At 33.9% G+C, this 15,503-nt stretch overlaps 2 long non-coding RNA genes across 2 annotated transcripts; both read right to left on the bottom strand.

Moving 5' to 3' along the window:
* Positions 1 to 5,830: 5,830 nt before the first annotated feature.
* Positions 5,831 to 7,309, bottom strand: LOC148781450 (uncharacterized). Its single transcript, XR_016059009.1, has 2 exons — positions 6,306 to 7,309; positions 5,831 to 6,246 (listed from the first exon to the last, which is right to left on the bottom strand). It is a non-coding gene; the product is annotated as an uncharacterized LOC148781450 (long non-coding RNA).
* Positions 7,310 to 9,904: 2,595 nt separating this feature from the next.
* Positions 9,905 to 11,573, bottom strand: LOC110007544 (uncharacterized). Its single transcript, XR_016059008.1, has 4 exons — positions 11,315 to 11,573; positions 10,568 to 11,161; positions 10,423 to 10,465; positions 9,905 to 10,187 (listed from the first exon to the last, which is right to left on the bottom strand). It is a non-coding gene; the product is annotated as an uncharacterized LOC110007544 (long non-coding RNA).
* Between the last annotated feature and the right edge of the window lie 3,930 nt (positions 11,574 to 15,503).

Here is a 15,503-nt window from a genome sequence, read left to right as displayed (position 1 = left end):
GGATAAGCTAAAAATAAAGCTGAGATGATTTCAAACAAAAAAAAAAAAAAAAAAAAAGAAAAAAGAAAAAAGAAAAAAGAAAAAAGAAAAAAGAAAAAAGAAAAAAGAAGAAAGCTGGAAGGGCTACCAAAACCTCCAAACAACGCCTCATGCTTGGGACAAATATATGAACACGATAATTATTGAAGAAAGTATAGGACATGACTATTTACCTATCTGTCAAATATGAGATCAAGTGGCTAGCTATTGCCGTTGTGCACAATGCTTAATAAAATTTTCTCGAATTTTGTGACTTGTTTTGTGTGAAGATTTCAAATCTAGTTGCTAAAGATAATTATAACCTACTTGTACTAAAATTAAATGGTCTCCTAATATATATTCCCTTATTTTTTATACCTCATGTCGTTTCAAAAATACAACGAAAAGTGTACTATCATTGTGAAACTGCAGTAAAAGTTATCAAACGCCGCTTAAAGGTGTTTTCATTTTATGCAAGAGGGAGCTGTCAAAGACACCTCTTCCTCATACTTTGGAAGCTGCCACTTCATAATGTTGCACTTCTCGTAAGCAAATGCGGGAAGCACTACAGATGTGGAATCCATAGCTTCCAAGGAACAAGAACCCTAAGGTTGTGTTCTTTCCGTGGAAGCTTCAGCTTCCACAAACTATAGCATTCCTGCAATTATTAAGCAGAGTGGACGGGCTGATTGGAAGCTGCAGCTTCCCAGCGTTAAAAAATAAAATCAATTGAGGCTGTCATTTAGAGGCCGTCAATTTCGTGGTAACTCATGGAAGTGGCAGCCTCCTCTTCGACAAAACAAACACATCCAGAGAGTTTGAAGGTATGTGAATATAGACACAAACTATAATCAATTTTAATTCTCTTTCTCAACAAACCTAACATGAAAACTAAATTAAAATTTACATTCTACACCCTACCTCCATCCAAGGTGTCAAAAAGCCCCCCACCTTTAGAACTCCTACAGGTGGCCCCAACACCTCCTATTTATCCCGCATCCAATGCGCTTTATACTCTTGTCAGCTCTTATATTAAAAAGAAAACAACACTAGATGTCATAATTATTATTTACCATTAGATGTGAAATCCAATAGTTGGAGATGTGTCATTGATTGTGCAAAACTTCTAAAAGCATTTTGAAAATTGTGACACGCTTCAATCTATTGGATTTTACATCTAATGGCTAAGAGTAGTAGTGACCTCCTTGCAACGAAAATAAATACTTTTGTTGTTCATAAACCTTTATCTTTGGTACAAGGTGGTCACAATTAATCTTTGACTATCAAATGTGAAATTAGATGGCTACATTTATTTCATTGACCAAGCTCAAATTCTAAAAGAGATTCTCTTGAATTTTGTAATACATACAAGCTATCAGATTTCACATTGGATGGTTGTAAGTAATTGTAACCTCTTTGTATCAAAGATAAATGGTCTCAGTGCATACAATCCCTTAATGTATCGACTTGCATATATTAGGAAGGAAAAGTTTCATGGGAAAGTCAGTGGACACATGCGTCCCCTGACCCATGAACGTCCATCTTTAAGATGGACATTAAGAAAGGGGCATCTGACCAAACTATGAAATTGATGGTGCAAAAAAATTTAAAAAAAAAAAAAAAGCTTTTGAATTTTAAGTTTTATTATTATTCATATTTATGAATAACTTGAATCCAAAACCTGTCTTTAAGATGGATTTTAGAGGTGCCGCGCATGTGCATGAGTGAGTCATTTCACTCATAGAAACCATACCAATATATTATTTACTATGCAACAAACTTTTATTGAGATTCATAAATTTGAATTTATTATACACTAAATAAATAAATAAAAAAGTTGAAAAAGATAATCAAGTAAATATTTGAACAATGCTCAATTCCATACTAGTGTAGAGCAATCAAACATCCTTCACAAAACAAATAAGAATTATTCAATTTATAATTAGGTAAATTACAATTTGAAAGTTATAATGAATTTCAAGTTTTTAGAAAGTTGTAGTGAATTTCAAGTTTTTTTGAATCAAATGGTTCCTAGAATAATATACAAATATTATCTAATTTACCTGCTTTAACTACATATCCATTATGAATTACTTGCAATGGGTTTCTCATTTGCTTTATTGAGATTTTTAGAGCTATTTTGAGATAAATAAAATAGGCAATTTTGCTTTTATGCAATGTACAAATTATTTCATTTTAACAATATATTGTCAGGGTTATTATCGAAAATAAAACATATCACATCAAAATTATGTCAATTTTAACTAGTGGAATTTAATTTAGAGGTGCATAATAGAAAGCATCCGAAAATTAGAAATGTTGAGGATGAAAAGGTTGGGCCATTTTTCAGGGTTTAATATTGCTAACTCTAGTATTGTAGTCTCCCACCTACAATATGCTGATGATACTTTGATTTTTTGTGATGCTAATCCTCTTCATATGAGGAATATTGCCAGGTTTCTAGAGGTTTGCGAGGTTACTATTGGGTTTAAAGTAAATTTTAACAAATCTTTCATGGTTGGTATTAACTGTTTTAAGGCACTGACTGCTTCCTCGGCTAGTGCTATTGCATGTAAAGTGGGGTCGCTTTTCTGGGGTTACTTATTTCTGATTCAAGGCTGACCATTGCTATTTGGGACAAGGTATTAGAGAGAATCCAATTCAAATTGGACTTGTGGAAGAATAAGCATCTGTCGTTGGGGGGGAGGGTGACTTTACTTAGGTCATGTCTGTCCAATCTTCTGGTTTATCAGATGTCTCTGATTAACATACCGGCCTCAGTTGCAAGAAATATAGAAAAAATGAATAGAGATTTTCTTTAGGGTTCGCATGGGAATTTGAGAAAATGTTTTCTCCTTAGATGGGAGAGAGTTTGTACCCTAAAGAAAGAGGGCGGCTTGGGGATTAGACGTATTAGATTTGTCAATCAAGCTCTCTTATGCAAGTGGTGGTGGCGGAGTATTCATTTTAATGATCATTTATGGTACCAAGTCCTTCTCTCTAAGTATGGTTTGGATAGATCTGAGCTTTGGTTAGGTGGAGGTAGTGGTAGAAATATCTCTAAGATGTGGAGGTCTATTGCTAATTGTAGGCCTATGATTTCAGGTTACTTCAAATGGAATGTAGGCTGTAGAGATAAAGTCTCTTTTTGGCATCATAAGTGGGTGGGCGAGTTTAATCTTAAATCATTATTTCCTGAGCTTTTTGGGATAGTTTCGAGACCAAATAAGAAAGTTAGCGAGGCAGTTGAGCTGAGCGGTGTTAATATGTCTTAAGATACTTTTCTGGGTTATAATCGGTTGAATAATGAGTTACTCTCCCAATGGTGTGCTCTGATGAACTTTTGGATAAAGTATATATTTCGCCGAATGCAGAGGATGAAATGGTATGGGAGATCGAATGTGATGGTGTTTTCTCCGTTAAGCCTTGCTACAATCTCCTATTTCATGATAGGTGGCGGTGGTCTTGCCCCCCGATTACTTAGGTTTGGGAATGGCCGATACCTCACAAGGTTTAGGTCTTTATTTGGTTGACTGCATTGAACATGATTTTGACAACTGACACTTTAATCAAAAGGGGCAAGATTCTACCCAATGTGTGCTTATTGTGTAAAGCTGATGGTGAGTCGGTTGCATATCTTTTTATTCATTATCCTTTTACGGTACGCATTTGGTATTGGTTGATTGGTGTGCTTATATAAATTTCGTTCTTCCTCAACATGCGGAGGGGATTGTTACTCAATTGTCTTTACCTCACTTGCCAAAAGTTGGTAATGTTATTTAGAAGATAGCGAAAAGAGCCATTTTGCGGGAAGTCTGGAAAGAGAGAAATAGAAGGACATTTGAATGGTTTTTCTTCCCATGGACAGATTAATTCACTCTATTAAAGTCACAATTTGGTCTTGGCTATCCGTGAATGAGGCTGGTTGGGGCATTTCGAAGGTGGATGTGATGGCAAATTTATATAACCTTTTTCTTATGGGTATTGCTAGTAATAGACCAAAATGTTGTTGGTCAGTGCCCCCTATTGGTATTCTGAAACTTAATTTTGATGGCAGTTCTTTGGGCAATCTTGGTTTAACAGGTTATGGTGGGGTCCTGAGGGATAGCTCTGGTAAAATCCATTTTTCTTATGCGGGTCATTTAGGTTGTGGAATTGTAAATTTTGTCGAGCTTAGTGTGTTGTTCTACGGCTTAAAGATCTTTATTGATAAAAATTGTGGCAGCAATTATGTGATAGAGGGTGATCCGTGGAATGTGATTAAATGGTGTAAGAAAGAACAACGCATTCCTTGGGAGCTTCGGTTTTTATGGTTGCGGATTATGGATCTATCTTCCTCTCTGATTGTTTCTTTCTTTCATGTGTACCGAGAAGCTAATACTGTGGCGGAAAAACTAGCTCAAAGCGATATTTTTTTATCTGATCTTATTGTTGCTAATGATGTAACCTCTTTTCCGTAGTTTGAATAAAATTAGTAATATTTGTCAAAAAATAAAAATAGAAAGAGAAAAAAAGTAGGATGGTTGTGAATGTGTCATTGACTAAACTTAGAAGAGAGGGAGAGAGAGAAAGTCCAAAAACGAAAGAGAGAGAAGGGGCTACATCCAGAAAAAGAAAGAGAATATATTTTTTTTAAGGTATTTCAACAAGGAAGACAACCACTACCTATTTTTTTTAAAGTAAATGAAAAATTGTTTTATGCGGGCTGAACTTCATTTTTACATATGCGGTCCAAAAAGTGTAAAGCATCCATCTTAAAGATGGATGCAAGTAAGTGTTCTATCTTAAAACAATGAAAATTAACGGTCTAAATGTTTTCTTACTCAAATTATTATTTCTAATTTTTGAAATTTATTTATTTATTCTTATTCATGATCTCCATGCTATAGATTACATGTCTTTAAAAATTAAGTCTTAATTTCAATTTTAATTTTAGTTTTCCTACAAACAAAAAACTAAAAAAAAAAATAAATCGTTCCAAGGATGGAATTATAGGACCGAGGGGCAATTTTGGGGAAAAAAATGTGGTTGACCGACATCTGTAATTTTAATCTATAAACGCAGTATTTTGTATTTTAGAAAAAATTTTAGGGTACATACGTAAATCACTCTTTATTTTAGTTGTCATAAATAAGTACAAACTGGAAAAGTATTTAAAGAAAGAGATAGTAAACAATGAGACTATCAACATTTGATACAAGTAGGCACAATTACTTATAACCATTCGATGTGAAATTTGATAGTTTGGATATGTCACAACGGAAAAAATTTCTTTTTGAAGTTTGAGTTTGGCCAATGGAATAAATGCATTTAACTAATTTCGCATCTAATGATCAAGATCAATTGCGCCCACCTTTTACCTCAGATAAATGGTCTCATGTATACTTTTTCATAAGGAAATTAATCTTGTCTATCGAATTTTAAATTGGATGTCAATGATTAAACTCAAAGTTAAATAAAAATCTAATTCGAGTTAATTGACTTTTAAGAGCTAACAATAATTGTGCTCAGAAAGATAAATAACCTCTGAGGAACGTTGCAGTATGTTGATTGATGACTGGTAGCTAGAAATCAAGGATTCTCTTGCGAGAGAGATCAAGTAGCTAGAAATCAAGGAGTCTCAAATGCCTGGGCCTTCCTGAGACTTGTTTTTGCTTGGTAGTTGCTGCCAGCTGATAGAGAGAGAGGGGAATTCTTTGAGAGATAGTTGGCACAGGTTTATGCGGGCTGAGATTTTGAATTTTGTGGTGAGTTGCAGGGAGAGGTTTGCTATCTCTGAAAGCGTCTTTCACCGATGTGGCCAATGTTCTTCTTAACTGGAATGTATGTACCCTCTCATCTCAAATCACAGAAACAAAAAAATTGAAGTGCAAATCCTAACTGTTTTTTTTCATTTTTGTCTACAAGGCTGTTTTGGCCGGATTTCACCTCTGTTTCACCTTTTGTAGCATTTTTTTTTGAGGCAAAATCAGCCATGGGAGCTGCGATATTATCGAAAACCTTAACTGAGATTCTTATTCCGATGGCTGCAGTTATCGGATTAGATCTCTCTAATTCAGTGGCTTCTTGTTGCTCGTGTTAAGCTATCCCGTGAAAGGCAGGCGTCTGCTCCTTCAAGTAAGAGCAAGAATGGATATACTGATTTCTTGATTGAAGAGGAAGAGGAAGAGGGCTTGAATGATCACAGATTTATAATTTTTCCATTGATGACTGTTCTTCATGGCATAACTTTTCTTGCGATAACGTTACGTTCGTCGTAGTTTCTCTGTATATTTTTTCCCACTTACTTGCCAATTTTGAGAAAGGGCTTGAGATGGTGGTGGTAGCACCATTTGAGCCTTATCTCCATCTCTAGGTTTTCTAAAACCAAGAGGCCTGTATTCCCTACTGATATACCAAACAAAAAAAACTCGAAAAGAAAGTAGTAGTCACTTGTCAGTATTTTAATGGCCAGACAAGAGAGCAACTTAAGAAAATATTAATAAAAACACCATTACAGTGAACCCGCCATCTTTTCTCTCCATACCATACGTGCAGCAAGTATGGTTTGAGAGAGAGAGAATGGGATTCCAAGTATAGCAGCAAGCTGCTACTTTCTCTAGCAACACATGCAAAATGATCTCCCCCCACTCTCTCTGTCTACAAAAAACACGTGAAAGAGCTAAAGAATCTCTCACATTACACAAGAAATTCTTTCATAATATGCGTTGAATTGGCCGATATTGGGATTTACATATAGACCTTAAATTTTTTTCTAAAATTTAAAATTTTTTATTTATAACAAAAAAAATTACAAAAAAGGTCGGTCTACCGGTTTTGTTTTAGTTTTTTCAAAATCACCCCTTGGTCTAAGGATGGAATCTTTGGCCCAAATTTTAATCTTAGTTTTTTTTTTTTAGTTTTTTTTGTTAGTAGGATAGTGCCCAACCTTTAGGATAGTGCCCTACTATCGAAAAAACAAAAAATAAAATTTGGTATGAAAATGTCTTCAGACCAAGGGACAATTTTGAAAAAAAAGCAGTTTAACCGACCTTTTGTATAATTTCCATCTATAAATGGAGCATTTCATATTTTAAGAAAAAATTAAGGTCCGTATATAAATCATACTATAATTTGTAGTCTCTTGCCAAGAGTGAGTAGGCAAATTTGCATCCATATGTCCTTTTTGTTGGATATGGTGATATCCAAAATCATCTACATAAGGAAATCTTGAGATTGTGATTGATATCGATAAGTTTCTTAAAAGAAATAGAAATCTAAAAAGATTAAGATTTTGGGATATAGCTCTTGCTTCTTGAGATATATGTAACATCGATATGAAGTTTTCTATTTGATATGGATTCTTAATATTATATAAAGGGTGTGGTTTTTATAAGGTTGCAACCTTAAACAATCCAATTAAAGCGCACCTCCAAATGTTATCATAACATGTAATTTTGGTGCAAAAAATTCTTAGGATTATTTCAAAATCTATTTTCATATCTAATTATAAAATTTTGAATTTCAAAAATCGTTAAAATCAAATAAATCTATAAACATATGAAAATCTTAAAAATGGACGGTCTAGATAATGTGTCGCAAGATGCGTCATTTTTAGGACTCAAAATCTCTTTTTTTTTTATATATTCACATAACTCGTTGTCGAGACGATCAATTAGAGGGTTTTTCAACATTATAACAATATTTTCTGATGGAGTTTTTAGGTGCATATGTAATTCTACATTTTAAAGTTGCAACCTTATATAACCTTTTTTCTTTTATAAATACGATGAGAGTACAGAGAATATGTGCACCCTATTTGATTCACTATATGGGAAATGTGAGTTCCTCTAGAGAGAAAGGCAATGGCTTCTTGTACATGTGTGACAACGTCATTACGTGCCTCCTTTAGATTGAGATGCTGGTATTATAGAGAAGCGGTTCCCATGAATATTATGGGTGGTTTCTTCTTTTAGTGAGAGCTTTAAATGTTCTCCTCTTGGACAATTGTTTAGTTGTGAACTAGAGATGATCTCTTATTAGACAGTGGTTTAGCTGTAGAATAGAGATGAGAGAGCGGGTCTAAAAGGGTTTGCTCGACTAGGTTTTGTCGAGGGGTAGAGTGGTAACTCTATGTCTCAAAATATATGATGTAACTTTCATGGATATAGCGAATTTCAGTTTATCATGCCCGTAGATGTAGCCCTTTTGAGGTGAACTATATAAATCTTTGTGTTTTCGTGGTGTATGTGTCTCATGCTTTATTTCTCGTATTATGGCTCGTGCTCTCTACTATTTTGTTTCTAGCTGTATTATGGCTGGTGCTCTTTCTTATTCACGATTTTGGTGGGATCCAACTTTTGGGATTCATGTTTCCGCATTTAAGAGGGTTTTTAAATTCTAACAAGTAGTGTCAGGGTACATGATTTAGTACAAAGCTAGTGTTTATGCATTTGGTTGAAGAAAAGTATATGACAGTATGCGAGCATTTTATTTGAGGTGGAGAAATATGATGGCAAGCATAATCTTTCCAACAAGAATGATGAAAGAATTTATTTAATAAAAGATGATAAATTCATAAAGCCATCTATTGGAAGTTGGCATGGTGAGCTGGTAATTTTGATATCAAGGTGAAGATTGTTGAATATGGTGATATTCAAAATCACTCACATAAGAAAATCTCATATTATGTGGGATTGAAATTGATATTGATAAGTTTACTAAAAGAAATAAAAATCCAAAAAGATTAAGACTCTAGGATATATCTCGTGCTTCTTGATACACATGTAATATCGACAATAAGTTTCTTATTTGATGTGGATTCTAAATCTTATTTATATGGGATGAAAGTGCAGATAATATCTGTGCTATATTTGGGTTACCATATGGGTTCTTATTTGATATGGATTCACACACACACACATATATATATATATATATATATAATGAATGTGTAAAGAATATGTGTGTCATATTTGGATCATCATATGGGAAAAATGATTTCCTCTAGAGAGAGAGGCAATATCTCTTGTACATGAGAGGCAAAGCCTCCCCTTCAGAGAAAAGAAAGCTTCATATGGAGAGAAACACCAAGATATACCTCCTATAAATTGAGAGGTTGGTTTCCCATTAATATTTTCAATGATTTCCCCTTTTAGTGACAGAAAATCTCAATTGCTCTCCTGGACCGTAGAATAGAGATGAGATACCTAGCCCTAGAATAAAGATGAGATAGCGGGCCTAAAAGAATTTGCTTGATTGAGTTTAGTTGAGAGGTAGAGATACAAGTCTATGTTCTAAAATCTATGATATAACTTTTATAGTTATATTGAATTTCAAGTTTTTTTTGCCTGTGGATATAGCCCTCACGTAAATCTTTGTGTTCTTGTAGTGTGTATGTACTAGTCCCCTATTTTGTTTCCAACTGGATAAGTATACGTTCTTGGTGGGATTAAAGTTTTGTGTTTTTTATTTTTCGTATTATGGCTCGTGTTCTTTCCTATTTTATTTTTAACTAATTAAGTAGAGATCTTGGTGAGATCCAACTTTTAGGATTCTTCCTTCCTCATCTAAAAGGGTTCTTAAATTTTACCACTTTTCGCTTATGCAATCCACCCTGAGAGAGAGGTAGAGAGAGAGAATTTCGAGTAAATACATGATTTTATGGCCATTGTATCGACATGTAAACTCTAGACTAAAGTACAGCACTATCTCATGCATCAGAATCAGAATCGATGTAGAGAGAAAGAGAAGGGAGACAGAAGAGAGAGATTCACCGAGAGAGAGAAAGAGTTGTGAAGGGGCTAGATTTTGAGAATCTGATAATCTTGGGATCAATATATACGGACTACGGTCGCTTGCAAGATGATTACCATGGAAAGCCCATTTTATGAATAAAATTTAGTCATGGAGAAACAGATAAATATTTATTCAGAGAATAACACAGACTTACAAAGAGGAGATACTGAGAGAGGGTGTATCCCTCAAATTTGGAAGATCAGTTTCAGTTAGAGAGAGAAACAGTTTGAGAGAGAAGAGAGGGATAGGGAGAGAGAGAGATCGAAATCACTCTCCCCCTCTCGATGATTATCATGTCTGAATAAAAAGGCTTGGTTCATGGCTTTGTTGAAGACTTCGACTTGTCTCAAGTTCGATTCCATTTCACAAGAGAGAGAGAGAGAGAGATTCCACTACCCAAAAGCAAAATAGGGAGAAAGAGAGTTTTAGAGAGAGAAAGGAGGAGGGAGAATTTCAAGTTTGAATCCACTACTCAAAAGCAAAAGAGGGAGAGAGAGGTTTTTTAGAGAGAGAGAGGGAGAGAAAGAATTTCAAGTTCGATTCCACCACCCAAAACAAAGAGAAAGAGGTTTTTTTTTTGAAATAAAGAATGAGAGTTTTAGAGAGAGGGAGAGAAGTGAGAGTTACCGGCATATATCTCAATCTCTTCCAAAACTCCATTGATAATCTCCTGCATCAGGTTGCACCCTCAACTTAATATGAGCGGTCGATCTTATTATGCATTAGAGGGACTTAACCACCTGCCAAAAAATTTAGAGAGAGAAATAGGTACCCTGTGACTTCCCAACCGTGTTCGCAATAACGGCCGTTTCAACTCGGAACCAGGGCCCTGCCGATCCCAACTAAACCCGGTTTCGGAGTCGGACCCCACCCACGTACCCAATACGGCCTTTAGACAAACCGTCTGATATTTTAAGAGACCGAAGGATATCACTAAAAAACGGGACTTTTACTAAAAAACAAAAGGCGTTTTTTTTATAAAAAGAGCTATGTGAAAAATATATATAAAATCTCACAAAATAAAAGATTTATTTGTAATGTATTTTTGAATGTTTATTATCACTTTAGCAGGAGAGTATTATGGAAATGCATATTTATTTTTACATTTTCTTCATATATTTTTTAAAATATTTGCACCGATCGATTTTTTTTTAAATCAATTGTTTTCGTACTTTTTAACTTCATTTAGATGTACTCTATTTAATCATGCTTTAAATCTAACTTTCGTAATTTTTTTTGAATTTTTATGTTTTACTTTTGATTTTTTAATTTTTTTTTTTATCATTTAAGACTTTCTAGGTCAGGCCGATTGAACCAGTAACTCGGAACCAGCCTTTGGCGAGTTAGATTTTTGCTTCCTAACTACCTGAAAGATTTAGAGAGAGAAAGAGTTAGGTAGTGACGGTTGCAAAAGACTTCCATGTTAATACCTGCTACATATATGGAAATATGCTAAAATTTCATATGACCTTAGAAAGAGAAAATTTACCTGTCCTGATTTAGAGAGAGAGAGAGATACCTGGTAATGTTGTCTTGCCAAGAATCAGCTTCTCTTTTGCTATAATCAACCTAGAGAGAGAAACTTGATTTACCTGGTAGCGTTGTCTTGCCCAAACCTAGAGAGAGATGCCCAAAATCATCTTTATGATAATAACCTCCAGTGTAAGGTTGCTTGCTGAAATGAGTATCACAGAGCCCATCTCATGCCCCAAAAATCAAGCTTGTATGTAGGGAGAGAAAGCAGATTGGAATACTCATTTGAGCAAGAAACTTTAGTCAGAGGAGAAAACACCAAAATCAAGTTGCATGTAGACAGAGAAATAGAGCCAATTCCCATCCTCTTTGAGGAAAAAAACTCTAGAGAGAGAGAGAGTAAATCACATGCATTGAGGAGAAAGAAAACCGCATGTATTCTCCTTTATAGAGATACAATGTAAAGAGGTGTCCCCTATAATGACATGAGAGAGAAACAAATATCAAAATATGACCAATTTACCCTTAATATTGTCAAAATTATCAAAAAGCCCCCATGAGGAATTCAACCACTAAAAACACTGGCAAGGGGTATTAGGCAGGGGTATTATCATCCATATGAAATTTCAATGTGAATGTAAGGGTAATTTTGGTGAGTATTAGGACAACAGGGGCATTTAAGTCCAATGTTCTGTGGTTGTTGAGGAATGGAAGGGCAGGTTTTAACCAGTAGCTATACATCACCCCAACATTTAATTAATAAAAAATCATTTATTTTGTTTTTATTTGTTATTTTCTTTTTTACTGCGAAAAAGAGAGAAAGAATTGTAGGTGTGAAGAATAAGAATGGCAGCTCAAAATAGTCCAACTGCGCAACTTCCCATTTTAACCCTAGCTATTTCATATAATTACTCAAACTAATGTTCTTGTGGGAGACATTGTCCACTTTACCCCTCAGGCGAAACAACTACTTAATTAGAGTGGGTTTTGCCTAAAGGAGCAAATGGAGAAGGAGCACATAGTTATTTTTTTTTTGGTGCCGTTGGCATACGGATGCATACGTAGCTATAAAGGTAAGGTGTATATTCAAATTTTATCATGGTATATAATTTTGATGAAAATGTTTTTAGGATTATCTTAAAACCTATTTTTATATCTAATTATGAAATTTTAAATTTCAAAAAATGGTTAAAATCAAGTAGATCTATAATAAATATGTGAAAATCTTGAAAATGAACAGTGTAGATAATATGTTGTAAAATACACTATTTTTTAGATTGAAAATCTTTTTATTTTTCATAGATAATTCGGTGTAGAGCAGAAGGGGGTTTTCAATTCCTGAATTTACCAGGAATCTATCACATTTGTGAGTTAGAACAAAATTGATCCCAATCCAGAGTTTTTAGTGAATTCCATGGAGTTTCTATCTAATTTTTGGCATTTTGATCTTAAATATTTTTTTTAAAAAGGATATGGTTTCTACAAGTCCTAAAACTCGTGTGTAGAAATGAGTCCCTTCTTAAAAATTCACTTTTGATACAGATTTTGGATTTAATTTCCAAGGAATGTATACGCTCCAACATGAAGATCATGAATATTTAAAAATAAATAAAATTTTAAAACTCAAAATGGTAATTTTATGAATAGAATATTAAAACTATTGTTTTATGCCTCAAGGGACAAATGCGGAAATGGACTTGTATGTCACCCCAAATAAAGGTAGGGTTTTTTTTTTTTTTAGAGAAATGCTATTAACGTCAAAACTCATAACAAAATCATTAAAGAAGTCAAAAAATCGCAATTACGATTAGACAGTTTAGTCGGCTGAGGTGCCGCTCAAAAATATTTCATGAATGATTAAATGGAAAAGGTTTCAGGTACTGCTAAAAAATATTTCATGAATGATTAAATGGGAAAGGTTTCTATGCTTTCCCTACAGCATAGAAGATCTATGCTTCCCCTACCATCCAACCATCTAATTTAGATCAAGAGAGCCACTCACTGTTTGATCTTAGATCTGATGTCTCAATGTATTTTATTTTTTGTTTTTTTATACAAATTATATGAATATGAAATTTGGTACCTGCCATCTTCACATTGGGACGCACCTATAAAAAATATTAAAAATAATTTCTTGATAAAATATAATGATCAAAATACCGTTTGAAAATTTTAAAGGCATTTTGGTCATTTTATTTTATTGGAAATATATTTTTTTATATTTTTTGCTAGTGCGAGTTTAATATAGGATTGGACGTCCAAAATTTGGTATCAAAATAGTTTACAGAAAAAAATAAAAAATAAAAAATAAAATAGTGTAGAGATGTGACATTATGATTGGGGCAATCTTAGTCCTCCATTCAGAATGGACGGTTAGATAAAGGGAAGTATATAAGTTTTATGCTAGGGGAAGCATAGAAAGCTTGACCGATTAAATTACCCTTGTCTAGGGTTGGAAACTCTCGACAACAAAAGTATTTTAATAATTTGGCCGATCTTAAATGTGCATGGATGTCCATTATTTGGTTAGGGCTACATAAGTAGGTCAAATTACTAAAAAAGAAAAGATGGGATTAGCCCACTAGCTCATATGAACGTATGAGCCCAACCTCCCATATTGATTCTAGGCCGATCAGACAATCACGGATGTCCGGTAGTGTTTGAATTTTAGTTTTTTTTTTCTACAAATCCAAATCACTTGAAATTTTAGGCGCGTGTTTATAAAAAATAGGTGAATCTTAGAAAAATATCAAAAAAATATTTTGTATGAAATAAATTGACCAAAATACCCTTGAAATGTTTGAAGGGGTATTTTGGTCATTTTATTTTCATGAATACTTTATATATATATATATATTTATTTATTTATTAGGTGCGCCTTGATGAGAAGAACACACCTAAAATTTTAAGTGATTTGGATCTGTAGAAAAAAAAAAATCAAGTATTACCGGACATCCGTGATCGTCAGATCGACCTAGATTCAATCTGGGCCATTGGGTTCATATGTTCATATGAGCTAGTGGGCTAATCCCATCTTTTCCCTTACTAAAATATTTCTATTTGTTCATAATTCCTCATCTTGAACATGGGTGATTGGATATTTTAAAAATGGGATTGTCTATAAGGAGATCATTTATCTTTTGTACATAGATGTTATAATCATTTTTTGCCCTTAAATTTTAAAATCGGTGGTTGTAAGAGTGTCATTAAATAGACACAAAGTTTCAAAAAAAAAATTTTGGACTTCATGACTCACCTTGAGCCATCCAATTTCTAATGAGTGGGATGATTGTGACCTCCATGTATAAAAAAATAAACAGTCTCTTTGTAGACAATCCCTTTAAAGATATTTATTAATGATGTACATGAGATAAATGTAAATTAAAAAATAAGCCCTACAATGTGATGCTATCATTTCCTTGATATAAGTGGCACATTTGGTGTGGTATAATCGTAATTTGCACTTTATTTGATTATTCTCGTTGTCCCCATTCATTGTTTTCTTGAAGGAAGCTCTAAGTGAGGTAATACTTGAACGGAATGATCTAATTAAAATAACAATTTTATTAATAAAATCATTGATTTGAGTATAGTTTCCTATTACTCTCTCCATTTCTGGGTATTTTCTTGATAAAATAAGTGAGAAAGAGCCTTGAGTGAGATTATATTATCCAGTTTACATGTAAAAGGGTTGATTTGAGACATTGAGTTGGTCTGACCATTATAATTTGTGCCCTTATTTGTAATATATGTTACGTTAACGAATTAAATTTGCAGCCGATGCTATTGGCTTGCTGGTTAGGTCTGATGACCGTAACCTAGAAAGAAAGAAGGAAGGCAAGTCAATAATGTGGCTAACTTTTTTGCCTTTCTTTATCGATTAAAAGTTAATAGCATATAGCAAATCCTTCCCAAATGGTACACTACAAGCCAGTGTTTCAAAACCCAACCATCCCAATCCGGCTTGGGAATCAGCCTAATTTTGACCCACCGCCACCCCCTCTCATTTTATTTTTTCCCCTAATCTTATATAATATTTTCCAATGTTCCCCCCTTAATCTCTTCGCATAAGCTCATTCTTCTAAAATTTTTAATTATTTTTTATATTTTTATATCATTCATTCGTATCGATGTGGATTGGCTATCCATGAATCACACACAGATATGTTGAGTGGACGATCCACCCCACCAATTTGAATTATGAAAAACTGTTACGAACGCAACAAAGTAGTGTA

The sequence above is a fragment of the Amborella trichopoda genome, chromosome 7 (genome assembly GCF_054954075.1).
Source record: "Amborella trichopoda isolate Santa Cruz 75 chromosome 7, AtrichopodaSantaCruz75HAP2 v2.0, whole genome shotgun sequence".
NCBI classification, from domain to species: domain Eukaryota; kingdom Viridiplantae; phylum Streptophyta; class Magnoliopsida; order Amborellales; family Amborellaceae; genus Amborella; species Amborella trichopoda.
Note: the sequence above shows the minus strand (reverse complement) of the source record. Positions and strands in the feature narration are given on the sequence as shown.